Source organism: Rhinopithecus bieti, unplaced genomic scaffold (genome assembly GCF_001698545.2).
Source record: "Rhinopithecus bieti isolate Rb0 unplaced genomic scaffold, ASM169854v2 scaffold_32518, whole genome shotgun sequence".
Lineage (NCBI taxonomy): Eukaryota > Metazoa > Chordata > Mammalia > Primates > Cercopithecidae > Rhinopithecus > Rhinopithecus bieti.
In genome coordinates, this window is record NW_016814742.1 from 748,834 (window position 1) to 759,965 (window position 11,132).

The window sequence follows — 11,132 nt, forward strand, 5'->3', positions numbered from 1 at the left end:
AAGTAATATTTTATATTTTATATCAATAATTTATTTCTGAAGTAGTTTCATATCCCCAGATTCTAAATATGTAACATTAGCTTAAAATGTCATAGTTTGACAAAACTTATGAACAACTAGCTTCACTGCCTACTCCTTCAGGCAGGCAACATATTTCACTTCATATTCCATGCTTGGTTTTCCAAGGGAATGTGTTAGCAAAGCAGAACGTGGAGTATAACACATGAAAAAGGAATTTGTAGAGGTTATGAATAGATCCTCACAAACTTTTCTCTCAAAGGAGGAAAAGATTCTAGGCAAGTCTGCTCATGTTTTAGAAATAGTTCTGAAAATCTTGGTTTGCTGTCTCTTAAGGGGTGGCCATTTAAGAACTGTTCATTTCTCTTTCTGGCATCAGCTGGCATCAGATTTTTACTTTAGTCATCCACTTAAAGCCTTAGTTTGGGATGAGTTATGGTCACAAAATGTATCCCTTTGAGTACTGGAGACTTGGCTCATTTATGTTCTAGCTGAATGATTGTAGATAAATCATTAAATCAAAATTTCTGATTTCTTCATGTACTTATCAGTCTGTAACTTCTATTATCTCTGAGGTTAAAATGATATAATATTATATAAATAAAGGGATTTTAAAGGTGTTGCTCAAATGTTAAATATTTTTACAGTAGAGTATCATCAAAATAACCTAAATTAATAAAATAGAAGATGAACTGTTGGTTTAACATAGTAATTTCTTCCAGTTAATAGCAAAAGGTTAAAAAATAAGATGACAATATTTAAAATTATTGATACTTTTCTTTGATTGAAGAAGAAATACAGAAGTTTCATGGTTCCTTAAGGTCCTTATTATGACTAGCAATATTGTTGACACTGGAAGAAAGCTCTAGAAGAATTAATTAATGTGGACAAGAGATGGCCACATTAATGCTCTCAAGGTAGTGCTGAATTTTCTCTAATTCATCATTAACAGAATAATTGCTTTCCAGTGAAATTTGTGTATTCTCTACAGATTGTCATGAGCCTTTCCAAATAGAGATTAAGTTAGAACTGAATTGATGCTGTATTATTGCCAATGATAAAGAATAGTAAGGATCTTGCCTATCAAATGTACAAAATGACTTAGAAATTAAACATTTTTTATACAGTATAACTCAGAAAAAGACTGAAGTGTATATGAATCTGAATTATAATCTATTGCTGATAAGGAATATAATGTAATTGACAAGAGAGCCAACTCTTTTTTTTTTTTTTTTTTTTTTGAGACGGAGTCTCGCTCTGTCGCCCGGGCTGGAGTGCAGTGGCCGGATCTCAGCTCACTGCAAGCTCCGCCTCCCGGGTTTATGCCATTCTCCTGCCTCAGCCTCCCGAGTAGCTGGGACTACAGGCGCCCGCCACCTCGCCCGGCTCGTTTTTTTGTATTTTTTAGTAGAGACGGGGTTTCACTGTGTTAGCCAGGATGGTTTCGATCTCCTGACCTCGTGATCCGCCCGTCTCGGCCTTCCAAAGTGCTGGGATTACAGGCTTGAGCCACCGCGCTCGGCCGAGAGCCAACTCTTATATCTATTAGTCAATACATTCTTCCATTGAGAAGTACCATAAGAAGTAAACATGTAATCAAACAGTTGTTTGTCAGTTGTGAATTCAGAACTGGGGTACAATTTTAATATGAAAAGCATTGCTATTAGTGATATGGACAGGAGACAGGGCAATACTGGCTCCAAGAGAGTGGTTCCCCCACAAAGGCCCTACTCTCAAGTCTGAAGACCCGAGGCCCTAAATGAGGACAGGTGTTCTGCTTTCATGCCACAAAAGTTGCCTTTTGGCCTGCCACCCCTCATCCTCCCCCCATATAAACCCGAGACCATAGCAGGCACACACACATGTGGCTGAACATAGGGATGAGCAGAGCAGCTACTGCAGACAACATGGCAGAGAAAGAGAGAAGAGGAGGGATATCTGGAGGCTAACGGGAGTTCAGCTGGGGATGGTAGGAGAAGAGTCCAGCTGATGGGTGGCCAGACTCCAGGGGAAGACCACCTTCCCACTCCATCTCCCCTGCTTCTGGCTCCCCATCCATCTCACTGAGAGCCACCTCCATCCCTCAATAAAAACTTGCACTCATCCTTGGAGCCCACATGTGATGCGATTTTTCCAGTACACTGGGCAAGGACTCTGGCTGTCACATTGGCCTCTTGCCCTTGCAATAAGGCAGAGGGTCCATTGAGCTGATTAACACACAAGCTGTCTACAGATAGCAAATATGAAAGAACTTGGAAACACACACCCATCTGGGCTTCGGGAGTTGCAGACACTCACCCCTAGTTGTTGCCATGGGGTCAAAGTCCAAAAGTGCTCATGCCAGCCGCTATATCTGCCTGTCTGCATGATTCCCCTAGGGGTTTGAGCTGCAGGGCAACCAAGCATGCAACACCCTTGTTGTACATCCTGTGAGGGGAATCAGGGAAATCTCCTGTTTCATAAGGAATGCTTAATATTAGGTAATAATAGAATATGAATGTTTTTACAGACAGGAATGTATATCATCTATGTTAGTGACTTAGCAGAGATTTTTGGTCCAATTACTTGAAAATATGTCATGGTCATGTGGTCTCTGGATGGCTAAGATATTGCTATAGTATGACATTACATTTAAAACTAGCTGGTTACCTTTCCAGACACTTTTGATGGAGAAAACAGTAATAAATTGCTGTGAAGAGTGCTAAAATACTGCATTCTGACCTCAAAAATAGTTGTTTCTGTAAATTAAAGAAGAAAGATTATTTACAAAGCTAGATAAAATAAGTTCAAAATGAATCCCAACATTTAATGATACTAGCTATTACAAAGTAACTCCAACTATTAGTAAGCTTAGCTCAGTTACGTTACCCCTTACATCACCTTTGAATTGTTCTTGAAGCATTGCTTATTTTCTGGACAGCATTGCCAATACAGTTTAGCTAAGTGTGAGGCCTGCCTGTCAACTACCTCCTTTCTGTGTTTCTAATGGTTTGGAGAGTAATTACTCCCCAGAGGCTGTAGCATGCCCTGTGCAATATGTGCTGAGCAGTCTGACCAGAAATTCTTATAGGCCTAAGCCTGGACTCCTGCCATCTCAAACAGTAGGAGGATTCTTGGCTTCTAAAGTAATTTAGGTATACAAAGCCAAGAAAGAGTTTCTGGATGGTTTTCGTTGATTTTAGATTTTAAAAGCAATGGGTTCCTTGAACAGACTAGGCTACTTTATGAGAAAAAAACTGAAAAGTACTGACTAAAATTGGTCTTTTCTTCATTATCTGAGGTAATCTAGGCTATTGGAGATAGGGAACGCTGAGTTGCACCACTCCTGTTGCTTTAAAATAGGCTGTTTTACCTAACAAGATAAGACTCTATTTTTTCTTTTTCTTTTTTTTGGAGACAAGATCTAGCTGTGTTGCCCAGACTGGAGTGCAATGGCATGATCTTGGCTCACTGCAACCTCTGCCTCCCAGATTCAAGCAATTCCCATGTCTCAACCTGAGTAGTTGGGGATTCATGCAATTTAGTATGACAAGTTAGTTAGGAATTTCTTCCTCCCAGCCATCAACATTTAACCTTTGTTGCACATAAATGCATGAAATAAATTAGCCACAACTTTGGAAAATATTGCAATAAAATGAATAACTACAGAGGACAAAACCAGATGAAATGGAAAAATATTTATCTGAAAATAAGTAAATGTGTTTGACCATTTGGTTGGTGTATGATGTGCTTTTTCCCTAAAATCATTGAGAAGTCAACATTCACTTTAATATTAAATTTAAATATTAAAATACATGAATTTCTATCAAAGATATAAGTAGGTTTATTAAATTATTATCATTTTATTTTAGTATTGCCTTGCTTAAAGTTAGCAACTAAGATATTATTTAAAGAAAATGATTGTATACCCTTCATTGAGGAAAAGGAAATTCTATGAGAATAAGAAAAATAAATACCTAATTATTTTATTATCTTTTTATATTAGTAATGAAGTCTTATGCAAAGTAAAAGTGAACTACTCATTAAATATCTTTCCCAGTGAACCTCATAGAATTGGGAACTATCTTTCCCAATGAGACCCTCGTAGGAATTAAGTAATCTATAAATTAAAAATATTACAAAATATTAGTAGAAAATAATTATTTCCACAAATTTTGGGCACATGTTGGGAATTTAATTAGCAAAACTTTTTTTTTTTTTTTTGAGACGGAGTCCGCTCTCCTCGCCCAGGCTGGAGTGCACTGGCAGATCTCAGCTCACTGCAAGCTCTGCCTCCCGGGTTCATGCCACTCTCCCTGCCTCAGCCTCCGAGTAGCTTGGGACTACAGGCGCCCGCCAACCTCGCCCGGCTAGTTTTTTGGTATTTTTAGTAGAGGACGGGGTTTCACCTGTTAGCCAGGCATGGTCTCGATCTCCTGACCTTGCGATCCGCCCACCTCGGCCTCCCAAGTGCTGGAGATTACAGGCTTGAGCCACCGCGGCCTGGCCAGCAAAACATTTTATAAGTTACATGTTAACAAAATTGGGATTACTGGAAATGAATCACACTTTTAAAAAAATCCTGGGGTAAATTATATTCTAATTTATATGATTAAGAAAGATTCATTTAAAAAAACATTTGATTGAAATTTTATTTACTATGGTACTGTTTTATGCCCAGAGATGACAGTAGTAGCCACAGATAAAAGTTTCCTGCTCTTATATACCCTTTTATTTACAGGAAATCATATGTGTATTTCAAACTTATTTACTTTATCATGTGAAAGTCTTCTGCTCTTACAGTATTTCTGTATACTGCATTAAGTGATTAAGGACATTGTGCAGAGGAGCATGCTGCTGGTAGATGGAGGGGAAACCACTTCCATCATTAGTCTCCGAGAACATTAGACTATTTTGAAAGATAGTCTACTATCTACAAAGGAAGAATACTTAAACAACTGCTCAGTGACTCTTTGATTAGTACTATTTTTCTACTTGAAGGTGACAATGACTAAAACGTTGTAAATGTTGCCTGGTAGAAATAGATGGAACTGTTAAGCAGTATTATATACTGCATTCGACTATACTGTGTTCAGTTATCTATCTCTCCTTCAAGTAATGTTTTTGACTTGGATTACATTGACTCTGTTTTCAGAGATAATCTTTATTAGTCTGGGCCATTTATAGTACTCCATCTGTTTCACCAATGATAGCATAGAAGTCTTGGTTTTAAGCAATCAACATATGACATTTCCTGGTGATTATTACTGGTCTACAAATAGGCACATAGTCTATGTTAGCTCAATCAGATTAAATAAAAACATTTTCTTTCTCTGCTTAAATGAATAGTCGTCTCTACTCCACCAAAAGTGAAGAGGGAACAGTCATGAGTTGATATGGTTTGTCTGTGTCCCCACTCAAATCTTATCTTGAATTGTAGTTCCCATATCCTCATGTGTTGTGGGAGACCAGGTGCGAGGTAATTGAACCATGGGGGCGGTTACTCCATGATGTTCTTCTGATAGTGAGTGAGTTATCATGAGATCTGATGGTTTTATAAAGGGGTTTTCCACCTTTGCTCAGCACTTCTCCTTCCTGCCGCCATGTAAAGAAGAATGTGACTATTTCCCCTTGTGTCATGATTATAAGTGTCCTGAGGCTTCCAGAGCCATGCTGAACTGAGTCAATTAAACCTCTTTCCTTTATAAATTACCCAGTCTTGGGTATGTCTTTATTAGCAGCGTAAGAAACAACTAGCACATGAGTGAAGGTAGCCTAAAGGAAGAACCAAGATAATCACAGTCTATACTCCCTATTGTTTAATCTCACATTAAATGTGAAAAAAGTTACTTCATTCAGTTTATACTACTTTAAGTTGGGCTTTCTATAACTTGAAGCTAAAGGTATCTTCAACTGATTCAACCGATAAGAGGCAAAGCCTTATTTAAACCCAATTCTCTCTGACTTCAAGTCCAATTCTTTTTCACGGTGTTTGAAATAAATGGAATGTATGTATTCAGTGACATTGTAAGTCAACTAATTCTAACTTGATATGCTATAGCTTGTTATCTTTTGTTTTCATATTCTTCAGATAATTATCTGATTATTCAGATTTATGAAAAACAGCAACAAATGTACAAGCACCTTACCACTCAGGGGATCTAACTAAATTGAGTGGCTTTGGAAAATTTAATCAATACCAAAATTATAACCCAAATTCCAAGTTTACATCTTCATTTTAAAAAGGTTTCCTAGTATAAATAATTATACAGATTATTTTTGTTGATTTTGACCACATATTTTTGCTAGTCCTTTCTCTTTGCATGAATAATGGAGTTGCCAATGTGATTTGGGGTTGTAATATTTTCTACAATGATGAAAACTATATTTTGTACATATTTTAGATTTCAAAAGCTATATGCATAGGGACCTTAAAGAAAGTTGGTTAAAGGGAAGAAAGAGGAGCATATGAATAAATTGATTCAAAAGAATTTATTCAACACCTGGTTGTGAGAAATACATTACAGTCACATTAAATATTGTGATTGATTCTGGAAAAGTTGATTGGTAAAAAGTTTATGGGAAACAATAATCAAAGAGGAAAAATAAAAGTTAATCTTTTCAAGTTATAGGTTCCTTTTCATCAGAGATAAACAATTTAGAAAGTCATATGATAGATAAGTACTGGAAAGCATTAATTTCAACAAGGAGAGAGAGAATGTGGTTACCCTGGAGGAAGAAAATGTAGTGTTTGTTCAGTAGAAAGAATGTGTTCAGCCAGTTTAAGGGAATAAGGAAAGTTGAGCAAAACAGAGCAAAAGCAAGATATCCATAGCAGGCTGCAAATCATTATTATTTGAGGGACAATTGAAGTCATGTGAGTCAAAAGCAAAGGTAGATTTTTCAAAAAGGAAGTCTAGGATATACTAGGCCAACATCTTTGTAGTTCTGGCAGTGCACAGTCTGCCATTCACAATGGTGATACGATAATAAAAGAGACACCTCAAATTGAGTTAATTATTAGAGTGGAGGGAACTAACTTTGGTTAGAGAATGTTGGAAAGGATTATTTAGAATGAAACTGCATGATGAACAAAAGAGTTCATAATAGACTATCTCATACCGTAAATAAAAAAGATTGAACAGCCTGAACTTTGGGAAAATTCTTATTTATTGCAAATAAGTTTCATTTCCTTCTGTGATTGTCATAGCAAGTTTAAATAATTAATTGTTTTTGGATCAATGTTGTCTAAGTTGCCTTTGTCTGTTATCACCACTGCAGAGAAGGATGCATTCCGAAACCCCCAGGGGGTGATGCCTGAACCTATAGAGAGCACCCAAACCTATATATACTATGTATTCCCTATCCGTGTGTTTCTATGATAAAGTTTAATTTATAAATTATGCATTAAGAAATTAACAACGATAACTAATGATAGAATAGAACAATTATAACAATATGCCAGCATCTCTACTCTTGCACTGTGGGGCTATTATTAAGTAAAATAAAGGTCTCTTGAAGACAAGCATTGTTATACTGTGACAAGTCAATCCGATAACTGAGATGGTTACTAAATGACTAAAGGCAAGTATATACTACTTGGATATGCTAAATAAAGGAATAACTCTCTTTCCTTCATATAGCAATTCAAGCACAAGTAGTCTAGGCTGATATAATGGCTTCAAATGTCAAGAGTTCAGGCTACCTTTTTGATATTCTGTCTCTAATACGTCACCCATGATCTCAAAAAGTTGCTGTAGCTCTTGCCATCATACCTGACTTGATAACATTATATGAGCCTCTAGAGGCTCCTACACTGGATTTTAAGGTAATATTAGAACTTATTTCTTTTATCCAACCATATTATTGTATCATATAATCAACTTCTCTTCACTCCCTTCTCCTGCCTTCACATCCTAGCCTCTGGTAACCACTATTGTACTGTCTGCTTCCATGAGATCCACTTTTTTAACTCCCACATATGGAGTGAGAACATGTGATATCTGACCTTAAAAACTTAGTATCTCAGATCAATACTGTCAGATAAGGTCAAATTTATCTTCCATCTTTACTGTACATATAGGAGTATTAGAGGGTAAATGCCCTACTTTTTCTAATTATTTCTTGTTTTTCTAATTATTTTAAAACCAGTTTTATTTGCTGAGTTCTCAAAGAAGGATATTATCTTACATATATCCAAGGATTATTCTTTTAGTATGCTATTTTTTTATTGGTTCTATATCTTAAATCGAAATAGTCATTACTTCCTAGAGTCCAAAGCAATGCATCAATTTGTTTTGGATCAAAGAGCTTTTTTCAGCACAGTATGAGTCTGCCACTCTCTAAGACACCACTTTTCTTTCAGCGAGCACACTGTAACCAAATCAGTTGCCTTTTTTTTTTTCGAAGAAGCCCCACAGACATTGCATCTAGAATACAGAATATGGTAGCTTTTAAGCTGTGAAATAGGTCACTCCCCCATTAAATTTACAGTATAATCAGGAAAAAAATAGTGCATGCTCTTCAGTAAGAAAACTTATCTGAATGGAAACTGAGAAGAAATGGAAGAAGAAGGCTGAACAGAAATACTGAAAATGTATGTTGATCACCAAATGGAAAGCAAGAAAATTCTGAAGAAATTTAAGAATAAGCACTGAAATCTATCAGAAAAGGCAAGGCTGGATTAGCCTCATGAAAATTCATTGACATCTATAGTTAACCAGTTCCTAACTCTGAAATGCCTTCCATCTGTCAACTTTGAGCCATTTATCAAGTATTTCCTAGCTGAGGGTTTTGTCCTTTTAAGATTTTTCTAAACTCTGTTTCTACAATTCCTGTGCCTTCCAGTGTCTCTTTTTACAATTCCTCTCCGAATGTCCTAAAGAATACTGTTTTATAAATTCATTGTTATGTTATCACACCCAGAAGTCATAGAACTTTCTCTCTAACATAGTGGAATAGGGAAATATGAAAATATTTTATAGGATTAAACTCACTTGTTCTTTTGACATGCTTTACCTAGCTTAGAAAAATATATACAGGATTACATCTGTCAGGAGACAGCCTTCAGGAGGCTTTGCTAAAGTTTTCTAAAATCTGCCAAATCCAGTTTTATAATTTAAAATACAAAATGATAAATTAAAAAGTTTAACAATAATATAATGATAATATTCTAGATTTCTTTTACCTACTTCACATTAACTTTCAAAAATTTCCCTCCCCAAGATTCCATGAAACAATCTTTCAAATGTATGCACCTTAATGGGCAGAATAAATGTGTCCTTACTTTATCTTCTTCAAATATACATACGTGATAATGCTTACCTCTTAACTATAGTATTGACATCCATTTACTCCTTAGTAGGTAGACTAGAGCATTTGAAACGTGGAGCTCAGTGTATTGGTATATTTTATGGCATCAGACCTTATTCAATAAACCATATACATTCTTACTTTTCTAGAATGTTTTTCCATATTAACAAAAAGAGTTAGAAATATATGGAACAAATATATGCAAATAATTGGTGTTCATTTAAGCTGACTTATGAAACATTCTCAGAGATTTTAGGGTTCTAGACCATATCCTAAATGTTTGAGTGTGCAGTTAATTTTTTCCAGTTCCTCTTTCCACTCTTAAGTGAAAATGCTTCCATTTTGGGATTGGACAGCCTCAATAGTGATATAAAATTACTGTAGCAAGTGTAACTCATGAAAAAAAAAAATCCACAGGTGCTATTGCTCTATGCCATCTGCAATACTAGCAGACATTGTCTAAACTAGTCTGGATTACTCTGTCTCAATGTGCTCACTTCTAGAATGCTTTGATTTCAGGGCACTGAACTACTACTGTAACCATTGTTTCTCTATAATTATTGTCACACAGTTACACCACACAGGTAATTCCACCTTCAACATCATGTAACTATTATACTGGCAAACTTTTGGACCTATATAATATAGTCTTAGTCAACATATTTTATTAGGAGATCGCTTTGGTACCTATTATAAATGTACATAAACCACTGTCACTTGTGATGTATGGTGAAATGTACTAAAGAACAGCAAACCTACCTCCTTTTCTTCCCCCATATCAATTCTAGGTACAGCCAGGTATTAAATCATGTGTTTTAGGTGCTTCCCTTTATCTACCCTGATTCTGTTATAATGAGAGCTAGGGATTTTTTGGATCAAACTTCTGTGCTATTTTATAAAACATTCTTAATTATTTTGATATTACAAGTACCTCAGGACATCTTGATGATATTTCTTTTGCATGTGTCCACACTTTAACATCTATGATACTTTAGAAAGACTTTTTTGGGCTACTTAATTATCCCTTTTCCTAGTTGTTGTCCATTTTGGGCCTTGTGAGGAACCATCCACATCTATACCCACCATTTCCCCACTAATCTTACAGCGTTAGAGTTTACATTCTTCTATTTTTGGCTAGTTCCACATTTTTGTCGATACACAAAGACTTGATACTCCAATCCTCTGTCATTTTGGTGACTTGAGGTTTCCACTTCTCATTGATTTAGTGTATTTTCTTTGGAACTACAAAGGAAATATCCATTGACATAATTCAAACTGCCCCACTTAGTATCCTTGTCCCTATCTGTTGAAGGCAGCTCTGTGATCATGCCCTGATCCACTGGTACCTAAGCAACTATTACAACTTTTCTATACCATACATGGTATGTAAGCAAGCTCTTTCCCCAATGAGCAGTGACTTAAATATGTGTGTGATTTGTCTTTGTGACACTCTCAAATCCCAGTGCGTCTCTAAACTCTTGGGCTTATAAAGCACTTAGTCCTCAAAATGCAAATGACTTTACATTTCAGAACAAGTTATTCCTTTTTGTTACTTGTTGCCTGCCACATTTTCAGCATATCAGCAGGCTGTTCCATTCATATTAGAAGGTGTCTTCTCCAGACTTTGGAGGATCGCCTCTGAAACTCTCAGTTTTTATTTCCAAACTGTTTCTATACTTAACAGATTAACACATTTTCACTGCCTGCCATAACATTTTTGTCCATATTCTAGTGGTGGAGATATCAAGTCAGAGATAGAAAAATTCTGTTATACCCAAGGACTATGATGATATTAGAAATTACACTTCTTTTCCAGAAAAAAA